At 34.7% G+C, this 13,484-nt stretch overlaps 2 long non-coding RNA genes across 11 annotated transcripts in view; one reads left to right on the forward strand and one right to left on the reverse strand.

Annotated features, from left to right (window-relative positions):
* The window catches only part of LOC140622260 (uncharacterized), a 279,983-nt gene that overhangs the window by 232,057 nt on the left and 34,442 nt on the right, over window positions 1–13,484 (reverse strand). For 2 of the 9 annotated variants that reach the window (XR_012022011.1, XR_012022012.1), the window contains 2 exons: window positions 1,895–2,009; window positions 882–1,794 (listed from right to left, as the gene is read on the reverse strand). The exons of 5 other annotated variants lie outside the window; for them this stretch is intronic. This is a non-coding gene — a long non-coding RNA (uncharacterized lncRNA). Of the gene's footprint in view, window positions 1–881; window positions 1,795–1,894; window positions 2,036–12,989; window positions 13,031–13,484 lie in introns of those variants that run through there. 2 more of the 9 variants (XR_012022017.1, XR_012022018.1) reach the window with 2 other exon arrangements.
* Window positions 1–13,484, forward strand: part of LOC140622262 (uncharacterized) — a 51,794-nt gene that overhangs the window by 13,998 nt on the left and 24,312 nt on the right. Inside the window, exons 2-3 of one of the 2 annotated variants that reach the window (XR_012022025.1) lie at window positions 1,677–1,726; window positions 4,874–4,994. This is a non-coding gene — a long non-coding RNA (uncharacterized lncRNA). Of the gene's footprint in view, window positions 1–1,676; window positions 1,727–4,873; window positions 4,995–13,484 lie in introns of those variants that run through there. The other variant, XR_012022026.1, reaches the window with a different exon arrangement.

Consider the following 13,484-nt stretch of genomic DNA (forward strand, 5'->3'; position numbering starts at 1 on the left):
AGAAATTAAGATATTCAACTAATTCCTAAATTTCAAAAGCTCTCTGTATCTGAAGAGATATTTGAACTCTAACCTCTAAATATTTAGTCAAGATTTTGAATAATTTAAAACCTTTCATTCATTTGCATTCAACCAAACTCATTCAAGAAACTTACTGTATTAATTTACATGGATATTCTTGTATTTTATCCTATAAACCCTTTTAATCACTCAGTGCATATTTAAAAAGTACAGGATGAAACAAAACTAGCATTTTCAAGCTTTCTAATCTCCCTATAGGTCTCAAAATTCTTTAACAAAATGAGAAGATTCAATGTTTTTGACATTGAAATTGAAATGCCTCATTCTACTTCCTTCAACAACCCTTATGTCAATTTCATTTACTAGCAAGAGCAAAGTCATCTCCGTGAAGATAAGCATTTGAACTGTCAGAGTCTGAATGATTATGCTGGACATAAGTAATTTATGTGTCAAAAAACTCTTCTACTCAGTACCATCAACACCTATTACATGCACTATTGAAAAATATGGTTAAACCTTTCTAATGCATAGATTGATATTCAATACCAGTCACATATGAGATAAATGATACCTCTTTAAATCTTGATGGCTGGAAGATTATAATTTCTTAGTCTATCTCCCTCTACTTTAGTGAGAAATGTTTAAATAGTTATAAAATATTATTAGACATGCACACATCCACACATACACATAAACAAAAGTGTGTGTATATATATATATTTTTCCTCCCTTATATGCATCCCAGAATCTAGCTGGCTTATACTGCATTATATTACAGAGAGAGAAAAAAAAAAAAAGGAAAGAAACAAAATATCCACATATTCTTTTTTGTAGGAAAAAAATCACCAAAAAATATAATATGCAATTATTACACAGTTATAATTATCTTATAAACATATAATTATAATATACAGTTACATAAATATAATAATATATATAGTTATATATACATATATAGCACCATGAGTTACTTTTGTTTTAAATTTAAATTTGAGATAGGAAGGTCTGTGTCAGGGCTGCCAGGGTGGCTCAGTGGTTTAGCGCTGCCTTCAGCCTGGAATAGCAGGATCCAGTCCCACCTCAGGCTCCCTGCATGGAGCCTGCTTCTCCCTCTGTCTGTGTCTCTGCCTCTGTGTGTGTGTCTCCAATGAATAAATAATAAAATATTTTTTTTTAAGGAAGGTCTGTATCATATGATACTATGATACTACCTTAGTGGCAAGCCAAAAAAGCTAGTGAAACAATTCGTATGCAAATCACTCAATTTACAAATGAAAGAAGTTAGTTTCTAGAGCAATAATCTGATCATGTAGAAATGCAGAAAATTTTCCCCTCCCTAATTAACAGCAACTTTTAGAAGATAAATATATAAGACTTGTCAACAAAATAATATACATAATGTGAATCAAAGTTTCACTGAAGCAGAAGGGGAAAACATGTTCTCCATCTGAAGAAGGTAAATATAATAAAGATTATGTGCTCTATGTAAAAATATAGGCTTCATTAAAGAATATAAAATTCACTGGACATTTTAATTTAATTAGACAAGATATGATTTTTCCTTCATATCTTACAGTCTTTCTCCTACTTAAAACTTTTTTATTTTAGTTCTTTTCTTTCTTCTCATTTTGGCCTTCCTCTTTTCTATTCTACAGTTTTTCTGCTAATGTGAAAACATATTCTCTTCCGAGAGCTTCATTAAAAGGTACTGAGATATATATAAATATATTATGCTTTTGCTTTTTTTCCAAGTGAATGAAGGTCACATACTATCTGAAAAATAAAATAAGACAATAAGGTGATTAAAGATATCGTAAAGTAAATAATATTCAAATATCACATTTTAATCTAGGAATACCTAATATTTGCTTACCTATTTTTATCCAGAGTTTTATCCAGAGGGTTTAACCCAGAAGCTGATCCATTCTGATTTTGAGTGGGTTCATTTACTAAATTGTAAGACTTGTCTCGATTTTCTTTTTTATCTCCTTTGAAGAGTAAATATCATCCATTACTAGAAAGTATGATATACGTACTCTCAATAGGCTTTATGTTCCCAAGCTATGCCTAAAAATATTCAGTAACTTACTCTTTGGGATACTCAGTATATGTGGAAAATGAAATGTAATTCTTATTATATAGAGAGCTTTAAATACTTTAGAACATTTTAAATATAGCCTAATTTAAAGATTATTTAGTAGCTACATTTAGTGTTTTATTTTTTCTTTTTAAATTTTATTTATATTCAATTAAGTAACATACAATGTATTATTAGTTTCAGAGTTAGAAGTCAGTGATTCATCAGTCTTGTATAATATCCAGTGCTCATACATCACATGCCCTCCTTAATGTTCATCACTCAGTTACCCCATCCCCTTACCCATCTCCCCCTCTACAGAGACCCTTTGTTTAATATTGGCTAAGTTTCTCTTATGGCTTGTCTCCCTCTCTGATTTCATCTTGTTTTTTTTTTTCCTCTCTTCTCCTATGATCCTCTGTTTCATTTCTTAAATTCCACATATGAGTGAGATCATAAGATAACTGTCTTTCTATGATTGACTTATTTCACCTAGCATAATATCCTCTAGTTCCATCCATGTTGTTACAAATGGTAAGATTCTTTTTTCTTTTCTTTTTATGGCTGAGTAGTAGTCCACTGTATATATATATATATATACCACATCCTCTTTATCCATTCATGTGTTAATGGACATCTGGGCTCTTTCCACAGTTTGGCTATTGTGGACATTGCTGCTATAAACATTGGGATGCAAGTGCCCTTTGGATCACTACATTTGTATCTTTAGAGTAAATACCCAGTAGTGCAATTGCTGACTCGTAGTCTTATTTTCAACTTTTTTTTTTTTTAAGATTTTATTTATTTACTCATGAGAGACATAGAGAGAGAGAGGCAGAGACACAGGCAGAGGGAGAAGCGTGCTCCATGAAGGGAACCCGATGTGGGACTCAATCCTGGGACTCCAGGATCATGTCCTGGGCCAAAGGGTGGCACTCAACCACTGAGCCACCCAGGTGCCCCTCTATTTTAATTTTTTTTTAAGATTTTATTTATTTACTCATGAGAGACACACAGAGAGAGAGAGAGGCAGAGACACAGGGAGAGGGAGAAGCAGGCTCCGTGCAGAGCACAATCTGGGACTCAATCCTGGGACTCCAGGATCATGCCCTGGGCCAAAGGCAGGCGCTAAACCTCTGAGCCACTCAGGGGACCCCCTATTTTAAACTTTTGAGGAGCTTCCATATTGCTTTCCAAAATGGTTGCACTAGCTTACATTTCCACCACCAGTGTATGAGGGTTCTCCTTTCTCAGCACCTCACCAACATCTGTCATTTCCTGACTTGTTAATTTTAGCCATTTTGCCTGAAGTGAGATGGTATCTTATTGTGGTTTTAATTTATATTTCCCTGATGCTGAGAGATGTTGAGCATTTAGTGTTCTCAAAAAAGAAAAAAAAAAAAAAACATAATAAACATAATAAAATGTGCTTTTTTTTTGTTTCTGAGTATTTAAATAGTGATTTTAGACATGAGACCAAAAGGTGTATTTCACATAAACCAAAGAGGCATATGTTGTCTATTATCTATGTGAAGGTAGGGTAAAGGTTGGTTTATATATAGTCTAGGCTGGCCTTTTCATTTTTAAAGAGGTAATACAGGTCCATTACTTTTTCTTTCTCATAACATCAATATGAAAAAGATTCTGTGTCTTCAAATAGGTTTTTCTGACTAAAGACCAAATTTAAGCTAATATATGAAACAAAAGAAGATAGATCAATTGTGTTTTGTTGAATGTATATTCTGAAAGCTGTCTAGGTAAAACTTTTATGCTTTCATTAATATGAATGCATTTTAATCCTTTTCCATGACCCTTCTGGTAGTTAGCTTCAGTAAATACAATGTTATCAGCTCTAGTAAGATCAGAATTGGTTATCAAAAAAAGATAATCAAATCAAATAGCAATCAAATATGGAAATTAAACAAAATACCACACATATAGTACTAGATATAAAATCAGACACTGAATAGAATTGCAGATAGTTGCTTCATAAATGGAAACTAGATTTCTTGCTGCTTATTATCACACAGTAGAAAGCCCATTTTATTTCACATTAATATAATTATGTGGAGTTAGGGATATTGTCAAAAATTTGCACTGGATCAAATTAGAGAACAAGACTCTACTCAAAACTATTGCAATATGGAGAGAGATTGAATTCAATTCCATTGAAGCAAAAGACAGTATAGTTTTTAAAGCCTGGGGTGAGCTAGTGAAAAAGTATTGAAGAACATTAGAAAGATTAGTCAATGTGATTACACCATATGTGTTTGCTGATTGGTGCTTATAGAACTTAGAATCCTACCATCACACAGATTGGGAGATAAGGAATCTATGTTTGCTGATTACATTTCAACAGGAGGGCTTCCAAGTCCTTGAGAAAGACATTCCTGCATTGTAAAACTGGCAATAGACTGGGAAAAGATTTATCTACATTTCAAAGGAGCAGAGGAAGAATTTGCAATTATAAGTTAGTTTTCTAAAGTAAATGCTCTAAGAAAGGGGTGGCCAGAAGTCTGTAGTCAAGAAGAAACTTGCTTAAAGTTTGTCAAGCTGAGGAGGAAGTTGAGGTCATGTTGATCAATATCACATGAATTATTTTAGTTTATTACAAATAGTATATGCTATCTCAATATAAGGGCATAAGATACAATGCTAAATGTTTAATGATAGGCAACATTTGAAAGAAGAAAATATTACATATAAAAAGTTATGGAAAAATGATGTATGACTCAAAATGTGAAACAGACATTCCATATTCTGCTGGCTTTTTAGAGAATCACTAGATACCGAACAGATACAACTTTTATTATGTTGGTGGTTTTGTCTGGTATTGCAAGAAGTAGAGAAAGTATGGATGAGGGGAATAGAATGTATTTGCCAGAAGACTACAGTCAATTGTTACATACAATTCTGAATTGGTAAGTAAACTGCATCTGTCTTGTTCTTTCTTGAATGTGTGGCAGCATGAGTGCTCATCAAAGCACTATTGAAATTCTATTAATCATCAGGTAATGAATAATGGAAATGTAAAAGGATACATCCATATATACATATACATACACCAGATTTTGCACAGTATTTTGAAAACTGTCTTGTCATTATTGGAGAGTAAATAGCTGGGAAATGTAGGCATGACAAAAAGAATGACATCATCACAGTGACAGTGTGAAATTTTGTGGATGAAATTTCTCCTAAATTGAAGACAGCACAGATCTCCACTCTTTTGTGACCCCAAGTAGCATAATTTATCCCAGGCTATCATTTTTGAAGTGAATATACAGTTGTAGTTGCTTTTGTAAAATTAGCTTGAAAAAAGGTAAATTTCACTGTAGGGCTGAAAGTGTGCATGCAGGGCAGAGCGTGATTGGCAGAGAAATGATTAGGATTAGAAATGGAATACTAGTCATGTTTGGGGAAAAAAGTAAGAGCATTCTCTTGGGAAATTTAGCTCTTAATGATATAAAAGTAGATAGATGAGGATAAACTAATATCACTATTCAATAAATCCTAGGAAATGGTCAGTTCCTTAGGTGCCAAAAGTTTCCATGAAAAAAGAATACTGGCTCTGAAAGTTTAGGATCAGGAGGGTAAAGCCAAACTGGAATTGATAAGACCCAAAGGCTACATGCTGTTAGCAGTATTTGGAATGGAAGAATAGAGTGAGAGTTTTTTAGAAGTTGGATTAGAGGTTTCTATAGATAAAATATTTCAAGTCAAAATGCAGACATTACCAATTCATACAGTGGTATATATACCAGATGTTTGTCATCAGGTAGCTACTAACTGTGTGTTTTCTCTTTTGTGCCTGTAGATAGGGCTCTATTTTAAAACCAGTATATTCTGTCTATTTAACCAGTGTTAAACAATTGGAAATCCTGGTCATTCTAGTCATTGGTGGACACATGGACAATGAGTAACTAAATAGGTGACATTTGAAGAAACCCATTGGCTTCAAATCCCTTAAAAGCAGTAGGCATTTTGTCTGCTCGTATCACTCTGTTATCAAAAAAAAAAAAAAATCATTGTATAGCTTATGCCCACTTCTTTCCAAACCCTTCTGATTATATCCAGGAAAAAAAAAAAGAGAGCCACAGAAGTTCATTTAGGTCAGTGGTGCTTAAAAATACAGCACCAACTACTCTGCTTTCACATCTGTCTTTTGTAGTATAAATATAAGCATCTATTCATGGTGCTCTTTTGCCCATGACAAATTATTTTCAATGGAGATGGACTGGAGAATGGCTGACTCTTAGAAAATGAGAAGATTTAGAACCATAAATCGCCATGAAATAACTATCTGATTCCCCATATGGCAGCTGTGTCATTTAGAAATAGGGCCTGGAGTCAGGAGGTTTCTTCAGTGAGATTATGTAAATATCTAAAATCAAGGTGATATGACATCAAAGAAGTTAAAACAAAAATCTCGGCATATCATCAAATCAAATGGGCCACCGAAGAAAACATTAAGATTCAGATTAGAATCAAGAATGAAGGCTAAAAATATATTTTAAAAAATGCAGGTTAAAATCAATATTAAGGTCATTGAGGTACAGGGATCCCTGGGTGGCGCAGCGGTTTGGCGCCTGCCTTTGGCCCAGGGCGCGATCCTGGAGACCCGGGATTGAATCCCACATCAGGCTCCCGGTGCATGGAGCCTGCTTCTCCCTCTGCCTGTGTCTCTGCCTCTCTCTCTCTCTCTCTGTGACTATCATAAATAAATAAAAATTAAAAATATTAAAAAAAAAAAAAGGTCATTGAGGTACAGGTTCAGGGCTCTTTGGATTTAATTGACATGAAGTTCTGGGTGGGTGGATCAGTTGGACTTAAAAAGGAAAAAAGCAGAAGAGATGCTAGTGCCTATATTATATCTCTGGAAATTAATGACTACCTAAGGCCTGGAGCCACATAATTTATGCCTTCTGTATAACTAAAATCCTTCAACAAATCTTCTTGAAGCATTTACTCTGTATCAGACTCTACTACAGGGTGAACAGAATGGCTAAGGCACAATCTGCTCTTGAGGAAGCCAATATCCAGCACTGAAGAATACATTAGCTTTCTATTGCTGTATAACAAATCACCAAACTTTTTTTTTTTTAATATTTTTTATTTTTTTTTAATTTTTATTTTTTTTAATTTATTTTTTATTGGTGTTCAATTTACTAACATACAGAATAACCCCCAGTGCCCGTCACCCATTCACTCCCACCCCCCGCCCTCCTCCCCTTCTACCACCCCTAGTTCGTTTCCCAGAGTTAGCAGTCTTTACGTTCTGTCTCCCTTTCTGATATTTCCCACACATTTCTTCTCCCTTCCTTTATATTCCCTTTCACTATTATTTATATTCCCCAAATGAATGAGAACATATAATGTTTGTCCTTCTCCGACTGACTTACTTCACTCAGCATAATACCCTCCAGTTCCATCCACGTTGAAGCAAATGGTGGGTATTTGTCATTTCTAATAGCTGAGTAATATTCCATTGTATACATAAACCACATCTTCTTTATCCATTCATCTTTCGTTGGACACCGAGGCTCCTTCCACAGTTTGGCTATCGTGGCCATTGCTGCTATAAACATCGGGGTGCAGGTGTCCCGGCGTTTCATTGCATTTGTATCTTTGGGGTAAATCCCCAACAGTGCAATTGCTGGGTCGTAGGGCAGGTATATTTTTAACTGTTTGAGGAACCTCCACACAGTTTTCCAGAGTGGCTGCACCAGTTCACATTCCCACCAACAGTGTAAGAGGGTTCCCTTTTCTCCGCATCCTCTCCAACATTTGTGGTTTCCTGCCTTGTTAATTTTCCCCATTCTCACTGGTATGAGGTGGTATCTCATTGTAGTTTTGATTTGTATTTCCCTAATGGCAAGTGATGCAGAGCATTTTCTCATATGCATGTTGGCCATGTCTATGTCTTCCTCTGTGAGATTTCTGTTCATGTCTTTTGCCCATTTCATGATTGGATTGTTTGTTTCTTTGGTGTTGAGTTTAATAAGTTCTTTATAGATCTTGGAAACTAGCCCTTTATCTGATATGTCATTTGCAAATATCTTCTCCCATTCTGTAGGTTGTCTTTGAGTTTTGTTGACTGTATCCTTTGCTGTGCAAAAGCTTCTTATCTTGATGAAGTCCCAATAGTTCATTTTTGCTTTTGTTTCTTTTGCCTTCGTGATGTATCTTGCAAGAAGTTACTATGGCCGAGTTCAAAAAGGGTGTTGCCTGTGTTCTTCTCTAGGATTTTGATGGAATCTTGTCTCACATTTAGATCTTTCATCCATTTTGAGTTTATCTTTGTGTATGGTGAAAGAGAGTGGTCTAGTTTCATTCTTCTGCATGTGGATGTCCAATTTTCCCAGCACCATTTATTGAAGAGACTGTCTTTCTTCCAATGGATAGTCTTTCCTCCTTTATCGAATATTATTTGCCCATAAAGTTCAGGGTCCACTTCTGGATTCTCTATTCTGTTCCACTGATCTATGTGTCTGTTTTTGTGCAGTACCAAACTTTTAACAGCACAGAACCACGTATTTATTATCTCACAGTTTCAGCAGTTTAAGATCTGAACATAGTTTAGAAGAGTCCTCTTCTCAGGATCTAAAAAGGAGGAGATGAAGGCATCAACCAGCATGTTTTAATCTTCAGGTCTACTAGTGAAGAATCTGTTTCCAAGTTTACTCAAGTGGTGGAAAGATTTATTTCCTTGAGATTATGAGACTGAGAGCTCTGACTTACTGTTTGTTCTAATGTACCTGCTAGAAGCTGCTCTCAGTATCTTGAAGCCATCCTCAGCTTCTGGAGGCTGTCTGCTGTTCCTAGTGGACTTCCACATTTTGTTGCCTCATGATGCTTTCTCAATATGGCCACATATTTCATTAATCCAGCAAGGAAAATCTCTAAAGCAATCTTACTATCACAAGATGGAGTCTTATATAATACAATCATGAGAGTGATATCCCATCACCTTTGCCAGAGACTATTTTTTAAAGATTTTATTTATTTATTCATGAGAGAGAGAGAGAGAGAGAGAGAGAGAGAGAGATTAGCAGAGACACAGGCAGAGGAAGAAGCAGGCTTCCCACAAGGAGCCTGATGCGGGACTTGATCCTGGACCCTAGGACCATGCCCTGAGCTAAAGGCAGACACTTAACTGCTGAGCCACCAAGCGTCCCTGCCATAGACTATTGATTAGAAGCAAGTCACAAGTTCTGTACATATCCAGGGAAAGAGGATTACACAAAATCATGAACACCAGGGAGTAGTAATAATTGGAGGATACCTTAGAGTTAGTATACCACAAAGACTTATATAAATAGAAATGCAAATCAAAGTTGTAAGAGCTAGACAAATACACAACTAAAATGAAAATTGTAGACAGGAGGGAACTAATTTGCTCTATGGAGAACAAGTGGAAAAAGAAATCATGAATATCAACTTAGAAAAGTTGGTATGTGAAGTAACTACCCCGAACTGAATAGTAATCTGACAAAATAAGAAGAGGGTCAAGAAATTCTAAGAAAGTAAACATTGTGAGTAGTAATACTAAATTTATATATAATGAGATAAGTGGGGTAAGTATCTTTAAAGGGTGAAATATCAGATGCTGAGGAATAGAAAATCAAGCTAGGGAAAAGGATTAGATAATGGAGGCTCCATTACAGATCTGTAAAATTCGAATTTCATTATTTTTAAATGAAAAATAAGAACGACTAAGCAGTCATTCTCAAACAGATTATCAATCCAAGCTTGGGTCAGAATATAAGAATGAAAAGAGGAGGTGAAGAGGTGGAAGCATTTGGAAAAATATCCCAAGTCTACTCTAATATGCCACTTGCTCCACTACCACTAAAAATTATTGCATTATGTGACTTATGGTAGAAGTGTGCCATGCTCAATTTTTTTATCTTGGTATTTATTCTGGCAGTAATGTAAAGATATGTTGGAATAATAAAAGATGATTGATCAATAAATTACAAGGTATAAAATGAATGACATAGCAATAACAATGAGGATAGATTTAAGAAATACCTAGCAAGTGTGTAGAACGTGCTGAATGATGGTTCAAAATCAGAAGACAGTGAGGAAATAGGGCTTATTCCTCCAATTCTGCCTTTGGTAGCTATGATGATAGCATTACCAACTTAACCGAGAAAAGAATGGAACAGGATTGAAGGTGAAGATTAACACCACTTTTCAAGATATTGGCTGTAAATTGTGTATGGTAGACCAAATTCTAAGAATGATCCCCAACACCTGCTCTTGGATAACTTCATGCCCTTTGAGTATGGCTGGAATTCCTGAGTATGATGAAATATTCCCATGATTAAGTTATAATCATATGCGAAAAGGAAGATGTATACCCTTTAAAAGAAGACTACTCTGGATGGTAGTAGAAGGGGAAGTCAAAAGAAAATGTTAAATAAAATGAAGATTTAATGCTAGCTTAAGGATGAAGATAGTGAATAGCAACCTATGCAGAAGATATGAGAAGGTATGATAATGTGAGAGGGAAGAAAGAGGGTGCAGTGTTTTGAGTAAAAACTGGGCAGATGCGATGGCTTTCAATATAATTTTCAAGTTTGACTATATTCAACTATAACATTACAAATGGTTGTGGAAGGATTTCAAGGTCAAGGTATATGCACATAGTCAATAAATTGGAATTGTCAAAAATTCATTAAGTTACAAAATTGAGAGGAAAAAGTCTGAGTTATCAAATCGGAATCAACTCATGACCCTCCATTAGAAAAACAATATTGTCAAGTACACAGTTGAAACAAATAAATGGAAGGATTTGGCCTTTTTAAAGGTCAAAAAATAACAAGCAGCTCTACACTAATTGATATTGGTGTGTTCATTGTAAATGGCAGGGAGTAGGGGAAAGAATCAATGATGAGCAGTCTGGGAGAAACTTCCAAAACAGATATGTCAAAAGAGATGACAAGACTTGATGAGCACTGAAAGATGTATAAAGAGGGAATAAGAATAGGAGAACTTTGGCTGTTTGCTTAATGGGTGTTTTCAGATTAAATGCAAAAGCAGAAGGTGGGAGAAAGAAGTAGAATTTTGTCTAAAAATGAGGAAAGGTCTTGTTTTTTTTATGTTATATTGTCTATCAGCTACCTTTGTAAGAATTAAGTCAAATTACAGTACCAAACCTCAATTAGGACTGGTAAAGAATATCGACAAGGAAGATGAGATAAAAAGATATAGAAAAATTGAGGGCGTTAGAGTCAGTTAACCTAAGCAGGATCCCAGTCATTTCTAAGATTTGTGAAATTTGGCAGTCATATAAAAATGTCTATACTCTAATTTCTTCTATAATGCATGAGTCTCACTTTGTAATTTAAAGGAAGTGTAAAGTAGTTTATTTGGTGATAATAAGCGTCCTCAGTAAATATTTTTATTTTTTTAGAATGATGGAAGGATAACAGAAGGACATTCATATTGAACACTATCGAAGAGTTTGTGGCTGTGTTGCACTGATCATAATTCTTTAATACAATTTTACGGTCAGGAGCTGGTGGTTAACAATTTAAGGGCTTACACTAAGTCCAAATTCCAGTTTTAAAAGAGGACTGCGTACATACATATCCAATAATTCAGTCCATTATTTAGAGATTTCTGTCTTCAACTAAAATTATTCTTACTCTATTTATTGAATAATTACTGATTTATAATTATAACATATAATTTATAATTATTAACTTACAGGTTTTAGGAACAACATCTTAAGCACTTTACATTAATACAAACACTGCCAAATACCGAATTGTCAGTTTAAGACAAAAATGTATAATGCATATAGCAATTTGCTATCTATTTAGAGATGCCAGATGAAGAATGTTTTTAAGAAGAAAAGTAAGAGAAATCATTTTCATCAAGCTATTCTTGGCTGTACGTCCTAGAGATTTTATGAGAAAAAATACTGTTCTATAAAATAGTGAAATGAAACATAATTTAACTTGTCATATGAGAATGAAAATAATGAGTAATTTTTGCATTGAACATTAAAAATGCAAACCCTGAGAGAAATTTTCAATATAGCATTTTAGCAAATTCTGGAATTCATGTTCCATTTCATTTCTAGTCATTTTCAGGGGTAGATAAAAATACAAACCAAGAAAAACCACACTGTAGTTTTAAAGTCTCAGTCTGTAAATGAAATTTCCAGAATGACCAACAGCCTTCTGCTAAATGCAAAACAAATGCATCATACTGCAGAGAGTATCCATTTTTGGTTTGGGATCATCTATCAATGACATGGAGTAGCTTAGAAAACCTCAATATATATATAATATGTATATTAAAACTATTGCTGGTTCTAGAGTATTATTTTCCTTGTTATTTTATTATTAGGGCATAATAGAAAATAGGTAAATACACGATTTTCAAATTTTGGAGTATGCCAGAATTAATAACAGCAACTAGTGAATAATAATGAATAATAACAGTTATAATAACCACAATGAAAGAAATGTAAAGAAAATAATAATAATGAAAGAAAATCACAGTTTTATTTATTTATTTAAATTTTTATTTATTTATGATAGTCACACACACACAGAGAGAGAGAGAGGCAGAGACACAGGCAGAGGGAGGAGCAGGCCCCATGCACCGGGAGCCCGACGTGGGATTCAATCCCGGGTCTCCAGGATCGCGCCCTGGGCCAAAGACAGGCGCCAAACCGCTGCGCCACCCAGGGATCCCAGAAAATCCCAGTTTTAAAAGAGAACTACACACATACATATCCAACAATACAGCCCATTGTTATTTAGAGATTTCTAAATAGCAGGTGAATTAGTTGCATAATTTGTACAATATTCTTACTAGATAACACTATTAATTATCTTCATTTTTACAGACAGAAAGTTTGTGATTCACTTACTTAGGACAGGGGCCCAGTCATCTGTATTTTCCATTAGATTCCTGATAGCATTGATGCAAAACACATCGTCAGAAGTGGTCTAAATTATATTTTGTACTAAAACATATGTTGTCATTAAAGCCTTATTACTTCACAACCTCCACGTGAATTTTTTTCTTTTTTTAAAAAAATATTTATTTATTTATTTATTTATTCATGAGAGACACAGCAAGAGGCAGAGACATAGAAAGAAAGAGAAGCATGCTCCTCATAGGGAGCCTGATGTGGGACTTGATCCCCTGACCTGGGATCACAACCTGAGCTGAAGGCAGACGCTCAACCGATGAGCCACTCAGGCATCCCGTGAATTTTCTATACACAAGAAACTTCTCTGATTACCATATAAATTTGGTCAACTCATGATCTAAAAACTTTTTGATTAATTGGGCATTTCAAGGTTCTGGATATATATTCCAGAAATAAGCTGAATTATTTCTAAAGGGTAAAATATTCTAA

This window comes from Canis lupus, chromosome 31 (genome assembly GCF_048164855.1).
Source record: "Canis lupus baileyi chromosome 31, mCanLup2.hap1, whole genome shotgun sequence".
Lineage (NCBI taxonomy): Eukaryota > Metazoa > Chordata > Mammalia > Carnivora > Canidae > Canis > Canis lupus.